The following is a 15,976-nucleotide window of genomic DNA, read 5'->3' as shown; positions in this document are numbered from 1 at the left end:
TCAGGTTTTAAATGGCAGAACATTTGAGCGTAGCTTCATGGAAAGAATGGGGTATATCCGATCTTTTAATCCCGTATCCCATGGGTTTATCTAATGTTTAGTGAGATTATGAAATTATCCAGTATTCAGTGAAATTATCGAATATTTAAACGGTGAAATGATAAACCACCTAGTATTTAGTTAAATTCTAAAACTATGAATTGCTCCAACGCTTAGCTAAATTCCAAAATTGTATGAAATACAGAAGATACCTTGGTGGGAACAAACCAGCGTCCGGGAATAATTAACGAGCGGTCCAGGCAGACGTGGGTAGCAGCCTGTGCGTGGTGCTCCCCAAGCCACAGACACGGGTCTGAGGGGCACACGATGTGCACAGGGAACACGTACTGTGTTGTGTCCACGTGCCTCCCCCTCCAAGGGGGCATAATGCAAACTGGGTCATTTTACCCCATGATTTCCATGACCTTACACACAGTAAATGTTCAGGAAACAGACGCTTGAATAAATAAATAACGTAAATAACCCTGAACACTCTTACTAGTACTCTAATGGACTAAACACCAGCTAGAAAGAGGCTCTCTTACAAGGCTAGAGAGAGGTTGGAGACAGGTTTATTATTCACTGTGTCTCGCGTCCAATGAGTTGGTGGGGATTCCAGAAATATGAGATTTAGACTTGCACTTAAAAAAAAAAAAAACTTAGCCAATAGCTTTTCTGAATCCCAATGGGCAGAAAGTCTAGAATAGCAGACTTTGGCTGGTTCTCCATATCAACTGCTCACAGGCACCTGCTTATATAATGAGTTCCTGGTCACCATGAAGTTGTACCTGGGGAGATACCTTCTACTGAGAACATATTTAATGTAGATATGCAAATATATCTACATATATTTAAATGCACCCTACGTCTACGCATTTTTATAATCAAGACAGTTTTCAAATATTTGAGAATTCGGTTGAAAAAATAAATCAGATTCAGAGAGACATTTAACGAACCTTAAGTTGTGCCCAATCATCATATAAATTATAACCCCCGTTATTTTTCAAATCAACGCGGGAATCATGATGACAGATTTTAATCCTAGGACTTTATTATTTATTGCTGTGTAACTTCAGTGCCTCCCCTAATGTCAGGACACCAGCCCCAAGGTGATGCTTGTATTATGGTGCTTAGGTATGAAATGAGGGGATTTATTTTAATTGATTGCCTTTTCATCAGAAAGGTGCCTGCGGGGACGCCTGGGTGGCTCAGTCGGTTAAGCACCCTCTTGATTTCCGCTCAGGTCATGATCTCATGGTTCATGGGATGGAGCCCAGCGTGTCCGGCTCGGGCGCTGACAGTGTGGATGGAGCCTGCTTGAGATTCTCTCTCTCTCTGCCCCTCCCCTGCTCGCGTTGAGATGACTCAACACCCACCGGGGGAGGCCGGGCGACGTCCCACAGAGCAGCTCGCCTGGACACTCTTGTTCTCACCGTGACTCCAGGCCTCTCCTTCCCATTTAGACAAGTGCATGGCTTCAGGCAGGGGTGCGTCTGGGCCGGTAAGCACCAGGCAGTGCGGTGGGCTGGCTTCTGGAGCGGACCATGTGTGGACAGCCTGAACCCACCACTAGGTGTGTGAGCTGGGGCCGGCCCCCAGCCTCCCCTGCCTCAGTTTCCCCCTTGGCAAATCACCCCACCTGACCCACCACTAAGTGTGTGAGCAGGGGCCGGCCCCCAGCCTCCCCTGCCTCCGTTTCCCCAATGGTAATGTTCCCACCTGACCCACCACTAGGTGTGAGAGCTGGGGCTGGCCTCCAGCTTCCCGTGACTCAGTTTTCCACCATGGAATTGGCCCCACCTGACCCACCACTAAGTATGAGAGCTCAGGCCGGGCCCCTGCCTTCCCTGCCTCAGTTTCCCCCCATGCAAATCATCCCACTTGACCCACCACTAGGTGTGAGAGCTGGGGCCGGCCCCCAGCCTCCCCTGCCTCTGTTTCCCCAATGGAAATGGTCCCAGAAGCAAAGGCAGCTTGTTCTATCCCCATGGACAACTGTGTGTGTCCCCTCGCCCGGGCCTGGGGTCCCCCACATGGGGTTAAATAGGATTTCTGGAGGAGTCCATGACGATGTTCCTGAAGATACGAGCAGATGAGCGAATGAACTCAGCAGATGCCTCCACGGTGAGGGTCCCTCCACTCACTGGGCCCAGGAACTCCCACCCCGCTCGGACCCTGCTGGGCCCAACATTAGTCTTGGGACCCCGGCACCCTGACTTTCGGGCCCGACGACTCGGGCTGGAGTTACACCATCAGCCCTCTGGCTCTCGGGTCTGGGATCCACACCGTTGCCCTCCTTCCTGGCTTTTCAGTTCCCCTGCAGACCAAGATTTGGGGGGAGGGGGGCCTTCTCGGCCTCCATGGCTGCAGGAGCAGGCTGTTCACGAATGCGCTCCTGATGTGTGTCCGTCTCCTGCTGGTTCCGTTTCCCTGCAGAGCCCAGTCCAACCCACCCTCTCCCCCCCCACCCCCTGTCCCCGCCCTGCCTCTCCCAGGACTAGGACAGCAGCCCCTAGCGCTGGAAAGCCCACTGGTCTCTCGAGGTCCCTTGTCTGTTTGTCCCCTGCAGGCTTCACCTCAATGTTGCGGCTGCACAGGGCCCACCCCCCTGTGAAAGGAGTCCAGTCAAGCAACAGAAGTGTCACCCGCAGGAACGTTTGCAAACCGAGTGCCCCCCTTATCGTTTGAGATCGCTGGGGCCCCAAACCGCACCAGAAGTCAGGACCCAGAAAGCTCAGGACCCAGAGGTTCTTACAGAAATCTGTGCCGGGATGAAACTTGCTTTCTCAGTCTCGCCCGAGAACGGGTTTCATGTCTCCAAATACTTTCAGGGTCCTTTCTCAGGGAAGTGGAATTCGGAAAAGAACAACACCAGGTCGCGTGACAGCCCCGGGCCCCGCGTGCAGGTCCTCGGGCTCCGTGCGGAGACGGATTTCCCCTCCAGGCTTGCTCGGGTCCACGCTCTCCGGAGATTTTATTTTCTCTCTCCTCCTATTTTTCGTGCCCTCCCGCGAAGCCGTCTGCGCCTTGGGGACTAAATCCCTTGGTGTTGGAAGACATACAGCTGGTGAAGTGAGGGGTCCGGCTCTTCTCTTTGCTGGAAGGCCCCGCTCACCATTAGCTCCGGGGGCTCCTCCGCGAGAGCCTCGCCCGCAGGCCTCCGGAGTCCGTCCCTTTCGGCCCGCGCTCCCGGTGCTTTGCCCGCCCGCTTCCGAAGCAGGAGTCCAAGAGCGCCGCGCACAGGGCAAGCGGGGTACAGGTGTGGCTCCTGGTCACTGAGGAAGCCCTGGGAGCAAGGGGGCAGGAGACGGGGTTTCCCTGGGGTCCCTCCCTCCCCAGCATCTCCCTCCTCCCTCCTCCCTCCTCCCTCCCTCCTCCCTCCTTCCCCCCTCCCCAGCATCTCCCTCCTCCCTCCCCACCATCTCCCTCCTCCCTCCCCACCATCTCCCTCCTCCCTCCCCACCATCTCCCTCCTTCCGCCCCACCATCTCCCTCCTCCCTCCTCCCTCCCTCCTCTCTCCTTCCCCCTCCCCACCATCTCCCTCCTCCCTCCTCCCTCCTCCCTCCTTTCCCCCTACCCCATCTCCCTCCTCCCTCCCCACCATCTCCCTCCTCCCTCCCTCCCCCCTCCTCCCTCCTTCCCCCCTCCCCACCATCTCCCTCCTCCCTCCCCACCATCTCCCTCCTCCCTCCCCACCATCTCCCTCCTTCTGCCCCACCATCTCCCTCCTCCCTCCTCCCTCCTTCCCCCCTCCCCACCATCTCCCTCCTCCCTCCTCCCTCCCTCCTCTCTCCTTCCCCCTCCCCACCATCTCCCTCCTCCCTCCTCCCTCCTCCCTCCTTTCCCCCTCCCCCATCTCCCTCCTTCCGCCCCACCATCTCCCTCCTTCCTCCTCCCTCCCTCCCCCCTCCTCCCTCCTTCCCCCCTCCCCACCATCTCCCTCCTCCCTCCCCACCATCTCCCTCCTCCCTCCTCCCTCCTTCCCCCCTCCCCACCATCTCCCTCCTCCCTCCTTCCCCCCTCCCCACCATCTCCCTCCTCCCTCCTCCCTCCCTCCCCACCATCTCCCTCCTCCCTCACTTTCTCCTCCCTCACTCCCACCCTCCTCCCTCCCTTTCTCCTTTTCTTTAGGTTTTCTGTTGCGTTTTGTTCATTGTTGCTCTGTGTTCCTTCCCTTCTGGCTACAGGGCCCTCGGGCAGAGACCATGATAAGGCCAAGGGCACTCCCAGCCCCTGCCTCAGCAAATATTATCTTTAGCCTCAAAAATACATATTGATGGGGCACCTGGGTAGCTCAGTCAGTTGAGCCTCCAACTCTCGGTCTCAGCTCAGGTCATGATCTCACCGTTCACGAGTTCAAGCCCCGCATCAGGCTCTGCTCACTCACACACTGTCTCTCTCAAAATAAATAAATAAACCTAAAAAATACCTGTTATTCTGTGAAATCGGTGCCTATTAGTGTCAGGCTCCATATTGGATTGTAACCAAGTTCAGGAAACGCCTCTCTTGGAGATGCCGGGTGCTGGGTCTCTGTTCCTCCTTTCCATGGTTTGTGATAAGCACTCCGTCCCAGCCAGTGGAGGACCCTGATGAAGAACAAAGCAGCAGAGATGCAGACAGGGCTCTGACCCGGCCAGGCACCCTCTGGGACCCCCTGGGCTTCCCGCTGGCTGCCGTGGCGGCCAGAGAAAGAAGAAACGACAACGGCAAAGCTTTACCAACGCAGCCCAAACATCGTCTGTAATGTTCCCTAAGGAGCCTTCACTGCTGCACAACAGAGGCTCCCAGCTCCCCCCCACCCAACAGTGCATTTCTGCTGGTGACGGGCCGTGCGGTTAGATGTAACCACATCATCTGTCACACGTGTAACCAAGTTCACCATCAAATCCCCCGTCCCGCTGCTTTAAGATAAAACACTTAGGAAGATTTCAAGCTACAGCGTGGAAGATGGCTCGTATCTTGTCAAAACATTTTAAATATCTTTACACATATAATTAGCTCACTTACTCTAAACACTAAGGCTACAACCTAAAAAACAGAGTATGTGTGATGTTTGGTTTTTTTTTTTTTTCAAAATTCAAAAAATATTTCAAATTGCAAAAACTGTGTGATTTCAAGTCATTTTAAAAATGCCTACATGAGGGCACCTGGGTGGCTCAGTCAGTTAAGCGTCCGACTTCAGCTCAGGTCGTGATCTCGAGGCTCGAGCCCCACGTCGGGCTCTGTGCTGACAGCTTAGAGCCTGGACCCTGTTTTGAGTTTTGTGTCTCCCTCTCTCTGCCCCTCCCCTGCTTGTGCTCTTTTTCTCTCAAAAATAAATACACGTTAAAAAAAAATTTAATGCCTACACATATCATTAATGCCTGTTTTTTAAATTCCACTGCTGACTTGGCTAACCATAATAGATACAGACATGGAAATAGAAAGATATGACATATATAAGAAAAACATTACTATACACATATCAGATATACATGAGACAGACAGACAGAACGTCTCGGAGAAGTAAATCTCTTCAAAGAGGATATGTGTTTTGACAGTTGTCGTCACAAAGAGCATTTATCACCAGGAAAACCTGCACCCTGAACGATGATATCAAACCTAAAGATGAGAGGGCTCTGGGTAGTTTTCTCATCAGCTTCACCCACACACCAAGTCAGCCCAAACCAGCCCCGCGTTTGCAGGAAAATCCCTCCCTCACTTGCGCGCGAGCTGGGAGAACGTGTTAGGTATTTCTCTCCACCCGCTCTCTGATTTCCCAGAAGAAATCAGAAGCAATGCTAGGAGACTAATCGCGTTCTAGAAATTACATTTAAGAAAACACTAAGGTTTATTTGTCCCGAACCCGGCGGGCCTGGCGGTTTCCACATAAAGTATGCTCAACGCACGTCTGAAACTTCCCGTGGTGACCACAGCCTGTGACTCCCAGGGGTTGCCTTGAGGGTGGACAAGGACTAGGTCATGTGCCCCACAGGCACACTTTCGAGAACAGACTTCCCGTCAGCAGGCGGGGCTGTTCAGGGCTCCGCTGGTCCTCAGGGCGCGTGGAGAGTCAGGGTCCCGGCGGCACAGGACCCCTCTCCTACCGTCCTGATACAGATGCCCTCTCCTGGAGTTCACGCACAGCCACGGGAAGCTCGCCAGGCTTTACTCTGACGGACTCGGTGGTTTGCCATTTGCCAAAGACGCTCCTTGGTACATGTGGGGTCATATTTTTCAAATCTCTTGTGTAGTTTTCAGGTAACAAGGTGGATTGACCTCCATTAACGGCACAAAGCACGGTCAGGCTGCCCACAGTGGAGGTCAGACGGGGCGGGAGCAGAACCCCCAGCCAGCCTTCCCAGGCGCAGGGGGTGTCCCGGTAACAGCTCTCCCCAGACTCAGTGCTGTCTCCCTGCAGCCCACATCCACTACGAAAATAAAAAATAAGACTGAGACCTTGGCACCATTGCCATTAAAACTAGTGTTCTTGAGAACAAAGAGAGTGAACATTTGCTTTTAAGCCAAATCAGGCCAACTTTACAGTTGGATCAACGTGTGGGCAGTCGCGTCGGTCAAATCAGGCCAGTGCCCGAGGCCACAAGGCCCCTGAGAGGGTGGACAGGGGATCCCTGCCTGGAGAGTCATTTCCCAGCGGGCCACGACCGTGTGCTCTAGGTCTCATGCCCGTAATGCCTTACTCGTCATCCACTTCCAGTGTATGAGTCTATGGTTTTAGTATACTCACAGATACGTGCAACAGTCCCCACAGGCCATAGTGGGACATCTGTGTCACCCCAAGAAGAAACCCCATGCTCTTTTGCTGTCACCTCTCCTCCCTGCCCTTTTCCTGAGTCCTAGGCAACCACTGGTCTGCTTGCTGTCCCTAGAGGTTTGCCTACCGTGGACATTTGATATCAGCGGAATTTACACAATGCGCAGTATTTTGTGCTTGACTTCTTTCACCAACCAGGATGTTTTCAAGGTCCATCCATGCCGAGGCACGTGTCTGCGCCTCATTCCTTTTTTTTTTTAATTTTTTTAATGTTTATTTACTCTTGAGAGAGAGAGAGAGAGAGTGCGAGCAGGGGAGGGGCAGAGAGGGAGACGCAGAATCCGAAACAGGCTCCAGGCTCCGAGCTGTCAGCCCAGAGCCCGACGCAGGGCTCGAACTCATGAACCATGAGATCATGACCTGGGCCACAGTTGGACGCCCAACCAACTGAGCCACCCAGGTGCCCCTAAGTGCTTCATTTCTTTCAATGGCAGATAATATTCTATCCCTTAGATGTAGCACATTTCGTTACCCATTTGTCTACTGATGGACATCTGGGTTGTTTCCACCTCCTGGGTATTATGAATAATGCTGTGATGAGCATTTGTGTACAAGTTCCTGTGTGGACATGTGTTTTTATTTCTCTTGGGTAGATACCCAGGAGTGGAGTTGCTGGGTCATATGGGAACAACGTCTTAAAGAGCCGCCAGGTAGCTTTCCAAAATCGCTTCACCGTTTGACATCTCCACCGTGATGGGCGAGGGCTCCCATTCCGTCACTCCGCTCCCGCACTTGTTATCTGACTTTTTGACTCCAATCGTCGGAGAGGGTACGAAGTGGTATATCACTGTGCTTTTGATTCACATTTCCATGATGATGAATACCGTTGAGCCTTTCCTTGTGTTTATTGGACCTGTGTATCTTTTCTATGGAGAATATCTGTTCAGATCTTTTGCCCATTTGTAAGTTGGGTATTTGTCTCTTTTTAGAGAGACAGAGAGAGAGAGAGAGAGAGAGTGCATGTGAGCGGGGGAGAGAAGCAGAGGGAGAGAGAGGGAGAGACGGAATCTTAAGCAGGCTCTATACTCAGCACAGAGCCCAGTGCAGGGCTCAACCCCACAACCCTGGGATCATGACCTGAGCCGAAACCAAGAGTCAGATGCTTAACCCACTGAGCCACCCAGGCGCCTCTAACTTTCATGTTGTATATCAAGACTTTTGTAGTTTGTGCTCTTATACTTAGGTCTTGGATCCACTTTGAGGTAATTTTTGTATATAGTGGGAGGTGGGAGTCTAGCTTAATTCTTTGCCATGTGACTACCCTGTTATCCCAGCCCTGTCTGCTGAAAAAACGATTCTCTCCTCATTGAATGGTCTTGATTACCATTGCTTTTTAGTAAGTTTTCAAATCGGGAAATGTGAATCTTATTTTGTTCTTTTTTTTTTTTAATTTATTTATTGTGGAAAGAGACAGAGACAGAGCTTGAGTCGGGGAGGGGCAGAACGAGAGGGAGACACAGAATCCGAAGCAGGCTCCCGGCTCCGAGCTGTCAGCACAGAGCCCGATGCGAGGCTCGAACCCATAGACGGTGAGATCATGACCTGAGCCGAAGTCGGATGCCCAACCGACTGAGCCACCCAGGCACCCCTTGTTCTTTTTTTTTAAGTTGATTTATTTATTTTGATTAAGAGAGAGAGAGTGCACAAGCAGGCTCCCGACTGTCAGCACAGAGCCCGACGTGGGACTCGAACTCACAAACCGGGAGATCATGACCTGAGCTGAAATCAAGAGTCAATGCTTAACTGACTGCGCCCCCCCACCAGGTGCCTCAATACAATTGATTTTTAAATATTGATCTGTATTCTGCAACCTTGCTGACCTCATTTATCACTTCTAATAATTATTTGGTGGATTCCTCGGGATTTTCTGTGTATGAATCATTGATTTTTATTATTTTCTGTGTCGAATAACCCTCTACTGTGCATACTGTTTGCCAGGCGCCGTGAGAAGCTCTCTACAAACATGAACTCAGTTAATCCTGCCACAGGGGTCATTTCCAACCTCCCTTCACAGGTGAGGAAGCTGTCTTCCATCCATCTGCGATCGGGGCACAAGACCGTGAAGTTAATTTCCAGCTCATTCTCTCCGTTCCTGTGCCCACCGGGCACACTTTACACGGCCTCTCTGTCTGGGGTTTTCTCCCCTTCCCCACCTTCCTGCCTCTCTCGGTCGAACGTCTGCCCCCTGGCCTACAGGATTTGTCCACCTCCGGGGAAACCGGCCCCAGTGGGACAATTTTCCGGGAGTCACCTCGACACTACGGTTGTCTCCAGGGCTGGCGGTCAACAGCGAACCTTCAGTCTACACGACAGCAACAAATGCACACAGCCAGAGCTCAGCCGATTCGGCTGCAGGTGTGTAGAAAACCCTACATGAGTAAAGCAGAGCCGGTCCTTCCCCGCCGTGCGGTCACCGCTGCCCCCAGCCACCGGCCCCTCAGCCCAGGCGGAGGACACAGCCCAGGTTAGGGAAGAGCCTGGCCTGTGGTCCCCAGAACACCTGCACTGCTGTCCTGTCTGCAGCCCGCACCCCCGTGGCGGCAAGCCTCGGCCGTCCGCTGGCGACATTGCTGTTCCAGTTACCACCCACGGTGTCGGTCATGTCCCTTGGACAGACGGAAGGCGTGTCCTCAAGACGAAAGGGTGTGTTGTCGGTCCAGCGATGGATGTGCTCCTGTGGCGTGCTGGCAGGAAGGACGCCGGAAGCCCGGGACCTGCCGACCTCTGTTGTCCTTCACTGAGGATGCGGGTGCGAAGCGTCAGGACTCCCTCTGCTGGCCTGTCACCCCCACGCGGGTCTGCCCGGCCCCGCACAGGTGGGAGCCAGGCAGCACTGGCTCAAAACCACCCGACTTGCCTTGGGACCGGTCTGCACCTGATGCTGGAGTGACACCTACTTCCTTAGGCTCCCGGCTTCCGCTCCTCAAGTGGCCTGAAATGAAATGATTTCAGGGGTCGTTGCTTTCTTCCCAAAACTGTCTGCCATCGAGGATCAAAGGGCAGGGTGGGCATTAGGGCAAAACTTTAAAAAGTTGACGTGGGGGCGCCTGGGGGGCTCCGTCGGCTGGGCGTCCGGCTTCAGCTCAGTTCATGACCTTGAGGTTCGTGGGTTCAAGCCCCGCGTCGGGCTCTGTGCTGACGGCTCGGAGCCTGGAGCCTGCTTCCGATTCTGTGTCTCCCTCTCCCTCTGCCCCTCTGCCACTCCCCTCTGTCTCTGTCTCCAAAATAAACATTAAAAAAATTAAAAATAAATAAACAGTTGACGTGGGTCCTACCACGACGCTGTGCGTGGGTCTGGCCTCCTATTGCATCCACGTGCCCACGTGCACGGAGCTGGGGGCCGAGAGGCAGCACAGGTGTATCTGGGGTTGCCACACGCCAGACCCTGTTTGGACCCCAAGATCAGTACTTCACTCACTGCCCACAGAGCCGTGAGGGGCACACTTTCACTCTCCCCGGTTATGACAGGTTGGGGGACGCCCGAGACATGGGGTTGGCAGGGGCGGTGCCTGCATTCAGGCCCTGCTCGTATCTGCAGAGCTCAAATGCGACGGACTGAATTCTGTGCCCCCCCAAGTTCAGGGCTGAAACCCAATCCCCAAGGTGCTGGTGTCAGAGGTAGGGCCTCTGGGATAAAAGAGACCCCAGAGACCACCCCCCCTTCCCTCCTTCATGTGAGGACACAGCGAGAAGATGCCATCTATGAAGCAGGAAGTGGGGTCTCACCAGACACTGAGTGTGCCCACACCTTGATCTTGGACGTTCAGCCTCCAGAGCCGTGAGCGGTAAGTGTCTGTTGTTTACAGGGCACCTGAACGAATTAAGACAGCAGGCAGTACCTACAGGACATGGTTTACAACTCTCCGATTAATTAGAAGCGTTTGCACAATGCAGGGAGCTGAGTGCTCGACGATCTGCCCTGATTACTGTCCAAGCACAAATCGTGTCCACATTTGTTCAATTGCACCTCTCACGTCTGTGCGTCTGGCTGATGAGGGAGCCCCTCGCCGGTCAGAGCCGATCCCACAGCAGGTGGAAGGGGGGACAACATCCTGCTGGGCTGGGGGCTCGTCTACCTGGGCTGGGGCCCAACATTGGAGTGTAGGACTGCCCACAAAGGGAACACTATGTGTTTAAAAAATTAAAGAGCAAAACAAAAGTATTGCCTTAGGGCAGCTGTTCTCAAAGTCTCTAGAGACTCAGCCCCAGCCCCGAGGAAGGGGAGTGTCGGGGGTGGGGGCGTTTTCACAAGCCCCCCCCCCCCACTGGTGATGCCAGTGCAGAGAAAGTTTGAGATCCAAGCGCGAGGGCACAGGGGCCTCTCGTCAGGAGGGGACAAGCGGGCAAGACCGGACATGAGCTGAGGACAGATTCTGGGAGCTCGGACGGAAGGGAAGGTCCACCAGGACCCCGCGATGGCAGCGGCTGGCGGTCGGGGACACCAGCGGAGCTCCGGCTGCCACACCGGGCCCCAGCCCTCCCTCTGAAGCCCCACGGGCCCCTTCTCCTTCCTTATCAATCGTTTTTGCCTCCTTTCAGGTTTAGGTAACGGAGCATTCCCTAGGCGTACCCTTGATCCTGCTTTCCTCCCTCGGTTCCCTCCCTCAGGGACCCCCTCCGCCTCGCAGCTGTGAGCTCCACCTGGGCGAGGGACCACCGGCCTCCTCCTCCTCCTCCCCCTCGGGTCCGCGCTCCCCGGAGGCACCCAGCCTTCCTTGCCTCTGCCACGTCTGCTTCCTCTCAGTGAAGATACTTCCCTTCGTGGCAGTGGCTCCTAGGTCTCCCTAACTACTCATCTGGGCCCGGAGGTTGGAGTGGACGAGGACCAAAGCCAGGCCAGCGGAAGGGAGGCAGAACCTTCCTCGAGACGTACCCTGTGCACACACTTCGCCCCATTTTTTTTTTTCCAGCCTTTTCTCCTTGTTGTCGGCTGGAAGGCAGACGTGGTAGCTGGATCGGCAGCGGTTGCCTTGGGCCATGAGGAACCCACAGAAATGGAGGCAGAGATGGGGCGCCTGGGTGGCGCAGTCGGTGAAGCGTCCGACTTCAGCCAGGTCACGATCTCGCGGTCCGTGAGTTCGAGCCCCGCGTCGGGCTCTGGGCTGATGGCTCAGAGCCTGGAGCCTGTTTCCGATTCTGTGTCTCCCTCTCTCTCTCTGCCCCTCCCCCGTTCATGCTCTGTCTCTCTCTGTCCCAAAAATAAATAAACTTTAAAAAAAAAAAAAAGAAATGGAGGCAGAGAGAAGGGAGCAGGCCCACCCAGCCCTGGACTCGCTGCCTCCAACGCCCCCTCCCTGGGCTTCCTGTTCTTTACAGCGGAACGCCGCTGCGACGGGAACATCACAGGAGACCCCCGGGGAGCAGGCAGGCCCGGGCCTCGCTTGTCTTTCTGAGACCGCTGTGCACGCGATGCTGGACAGAGTCGGCGAGTAAAAGTTGGCTCCACAAGCCCACTTCTCCGCGGGCGCGTATTTGTTTTGTGTGTTTTTCGGCATCTGTGCTCTCTGTTACAATAAAATGCATGTTAGAAAATACGACAGGGTCTTGCAAACCCGCCCAAAGCTCTCTGATTGTTCATACAACCCCCCGGAACAGGGAGAACCCAGCTGTGCCCACAGTCTCGGTGGGACGCTCCTGCTCACGGCCGTGCGTCACCACGGTCTGATGAGAGGCGGCCTCCACCAGGCGCCATCGATCGCTCCCATGGGACACGTCACTTTCTAACAAGCCGGCACCAGACCCTTTTGAGTACCGTCGGATGAAGATTCAGGGGCGCATCGTGGCAAGTCGAAAGTAAAACACTGGTAGGGACAAACTGGCTTGTAGCTTTGACCGTGCCAGCCCCGGAGTCTGAGACTCTCTCGGGAAGGACCCGAGGCCACTACGCGGAAGGGCTCGGCGGCCGTGATGGTGTGGAGCCCAGACGCCCATCGAGGTGCTGCAGCCTGCTCACCATAGACTCCGCGAGTGTCACAGGAGGACCCCGGCCGCCCGCTGAGGAAGCACCGTGCCCGCCGACAACGTGGAAGGGAACAGGCGCCTGGCCGAGACCCGGGACGCGAGGCGATTCTCCGCGCACTTGCAGAAACCGGAGAGGCTGGAGTGACGCCCCGAAGGCCACGCGGGCCTTGGCCTTCCGAACAGAACATCCCCTGTCGCCGTGCCCAACACATCGAAATACAGCGAAAGAGCATTTGGCAGCTTCTCCTGGCTCATTGCCGCGACCGGACCCCTGGTGCAACATCACACTCTGCCCATTAGGAGCTGCGAGGCGGCCGCGTCCCCGGGTCCCCGGGCCACGGGGCCTTGTGACCGGTTCTCCTGGCTCCCGGAGAACAAAATGCCTTCCTTCTCCGCCTCTCACGTGACCTCCTGAAGCAGAACAGTGTGTTTTCTTAACGGCAACTTGGCTCTTCCGTGCATGACCCTCGTTTGTTCTCTCTTCTGGGCAGAACGTTTCTCAGAGCCACGTACACAAAACCGCACCTCCGTGAACATTCTCCGTGAGCACAAGTCAGGGCCGCTGGCCTACCAGGGCGTAGCCTTAGTCTTAGGTGGGGATCAAGTAGCAGAGAGATCCATATTGGACCGTTTTCTCGGTGGCCGTGCAACCCACCGGAACACATGCCCCTGAGTGCCACTGTGTGTGTGTGTGCGGGGGGCGGGGGGGGTGGGGGTGGGCAGAGGTGCCCACAGGCGGGTCTGTCCCCATTCGGGAGTCGCACGGTTTGCTGGGCATGGTCTAAGGAAACCGTGTGTCTGCCCACCCACGGAAGCGTGCGCCTACCGGAAGAAACTTTGCACGGATCCAGAAGGAGGAGACGTGAAGGATTTTTCACGGACGCGCTGTTGCCCACAGTAGAGAAGCGGAAACCACTTAAACACCCACCAACAATAATACAAACCAGAATCGGGTATGAGCACAGGAGGTTACGGCCGGGCCTCCCAAAGGAGCCCAGGGCGCCCAGCTCAGATCACGGGGCCCCGCGGGGTCCTAGCAAGCAGGTGTCCCGGGCTGGGCTCTGGGCCACTCACGGGGCAGGTGACAAGCGGGACCCAGGTGCTGGCAGCCGGTGCCTCACCGACTGGTCCTCGTTCCTGAGCACCCGAGGAGAGTAGAGGCGGGGGTGCTCGATGGACGTGGGGCCGTGGTGATAGCCATCTCGCGGCGGTGGAGGCTGGCCGGGGACGTCACCGCGCTCAAATGCCGGAGAGGAAAACGGTGCCCTCAGGGCAGGGTGGTGTGGATGCCAGAAGGCCTCCCTGCAGCCCCTGAAGGGACGCTGTCTCCTCCAGACCCTGTCTCCTCCTGAAAATCAGGCCCCGGACCTGGTTGTGAAAGAAACAGAGACGTGGAACTGACTTCTCCACGTGCAAGCTGAGGCTCTGCCCGGGAAGGGAGGGCACCCCGCGACCCCGACGGGGAGCTGAGGTCCGCGGACAGGGGGACCCCGAGCCCCAGCTTGGCCTGGGCCTGCACGCGTGCCCCGCCCAGCGGTCAGAGAGGCAATGGCCCCAAGGTGACGGGGCCCTCGGGGTCCCTGTCCTCCACCTCAACACTCAGGAGCAGGGAGCACAGTCCAGTCCCGCCTGCTGGGGCAGCGCCGGCCCCCCGGGATGGAGGGAGGACGGCAGGGCCACCGGCAGGTGCCGGGGAGCGAGGGACGTGAGGCCCTGCTGCATCATGGGGGCCGGGCCGGGTGGGGCACAGGGAGACTGGAAGGGAAGAGGTAAAAACATGGTTCACTCTCCTGAGCGAAGAAAGGCGCGGAGAAGCCGTGCAGAGGGTGGCTTCAGGGACCGAGAGGCTCGCGTGTCCTCTCCGCTGGGAGCAGGGAGGACAGACCCTCCCCAAAGCTGCAGGACACATCCTGGGCTCTCTCTGCCCCCATAGTTTCCTGCAGTCCTTGTGTGAGGACTTGTGATGAGGGAGCGGCCTCCTGGCCGCTTTCCCTGCCCCCCCCCCCCAGGAAAGTGCCAGGTTCCCATGCACCTGCTGCTGCACCTGCCCCCCAGCCAGGAGAGGGTGCAGAGAACACGGGGCCCTCCTGCTCCGTGCTCCCTGCTTCTCCTCCCTGGGCTAGGCTGTCACCCCTTTGTGGCTGGCACCCGCCTTGTCTCCTGTCCTTTCTCACTCTCCCTGCCTTTCTGCTGAACCCCTGCGTCCCTGTTCCCTCCCGGGTCTGTGCCCCCAGGGGAAGCTGTGATTCACGCAGCCCACCCCCAAAGGCACAGCAGGGTCAGTATCCCCCGCCCTTGAGGGAGGAGGAACTGAGGCGTTAGAAGACAGTGGCCTGGCGGTCGGAGGGCTGAGGTCTACGATACTTCTTAGGTGAAAAATGCACATACAGCTCTCCAAAATGACAGAATGATCTGCGTGGAAGCTGTGAAATCCAGCTGATCAATAACAATTTTTTTTTTTTGCAATCACATCAACTGATAATTGATCATGGAATACAGACAAAGCTCATGAATTTGGATATAATTTCACTCGTGGTTATTTAAACGAACAGATCTTTTCTTTAGAAACGGCAAAATGGTTAAGCCAACTTAGCATTCATTCTTTTATACCTAAAGTTAAAGTCATTGGTCGAACATTGTGCAAAACTGGCCATCGCAACCATCAGTCTGTCCTAAGGCAGCCCCCTCCTCCGTAGTTGGGGGGACATATTCAGACGCGTCTATGGGGAGCGGCCACACAGGCCACTCAGGCCTGAGTAGGGAACAGCCCGGTCACCCTAAGCCAAGGTGGCTCTGTGCTTGGCCCACCCGCCTGATGCAAGAGGCCCCTTCTTTGCACGGGCTGCCTCCGACACCCACCCTGGGGACAGACACGCAGCAGACACGCAGATCCAACCTCCGAGGACAGATTCAACCACGCCGTCCGTGCTCCTTCGGAATTTATCTCATCTCCACAACCACCTCAAGCACTGCCGCCCTTTCTTACGAGCCCGATTTTGTTCCTCGCCCCCTACGATGCCACATCTCTCCCAGGTCTGCGTGCCTTTCACCCAGAGCAGCCGGAGCAGATTTGGACCTGCTCCCTGTCCTGTGCTGTCATCCCGGGTCCCACTCCCTTGGGGGCCCCCTTTGTCCCTGATCACTTACTGACACCCCCCGCC

The sequence above is a fragment of the Puma concolor genome, chromosome B4 (assembly GCF_028749965.1).
Source record: "Puma concolor isolate L17-30 chromosome B4, mPumCon1.1.hap2, whole genome shotgun sequence".
NCBI classification, from domain to species: Eukaryota; Metazoa; Chordata; class Mammalia; order Carnivora; family Felidae; genus Puma; species Puma concolor.
The sequence above is the reverse complement of the archived record's forward strand: the minus strand, read 5'-3'. Positions refer to the sequence as shown.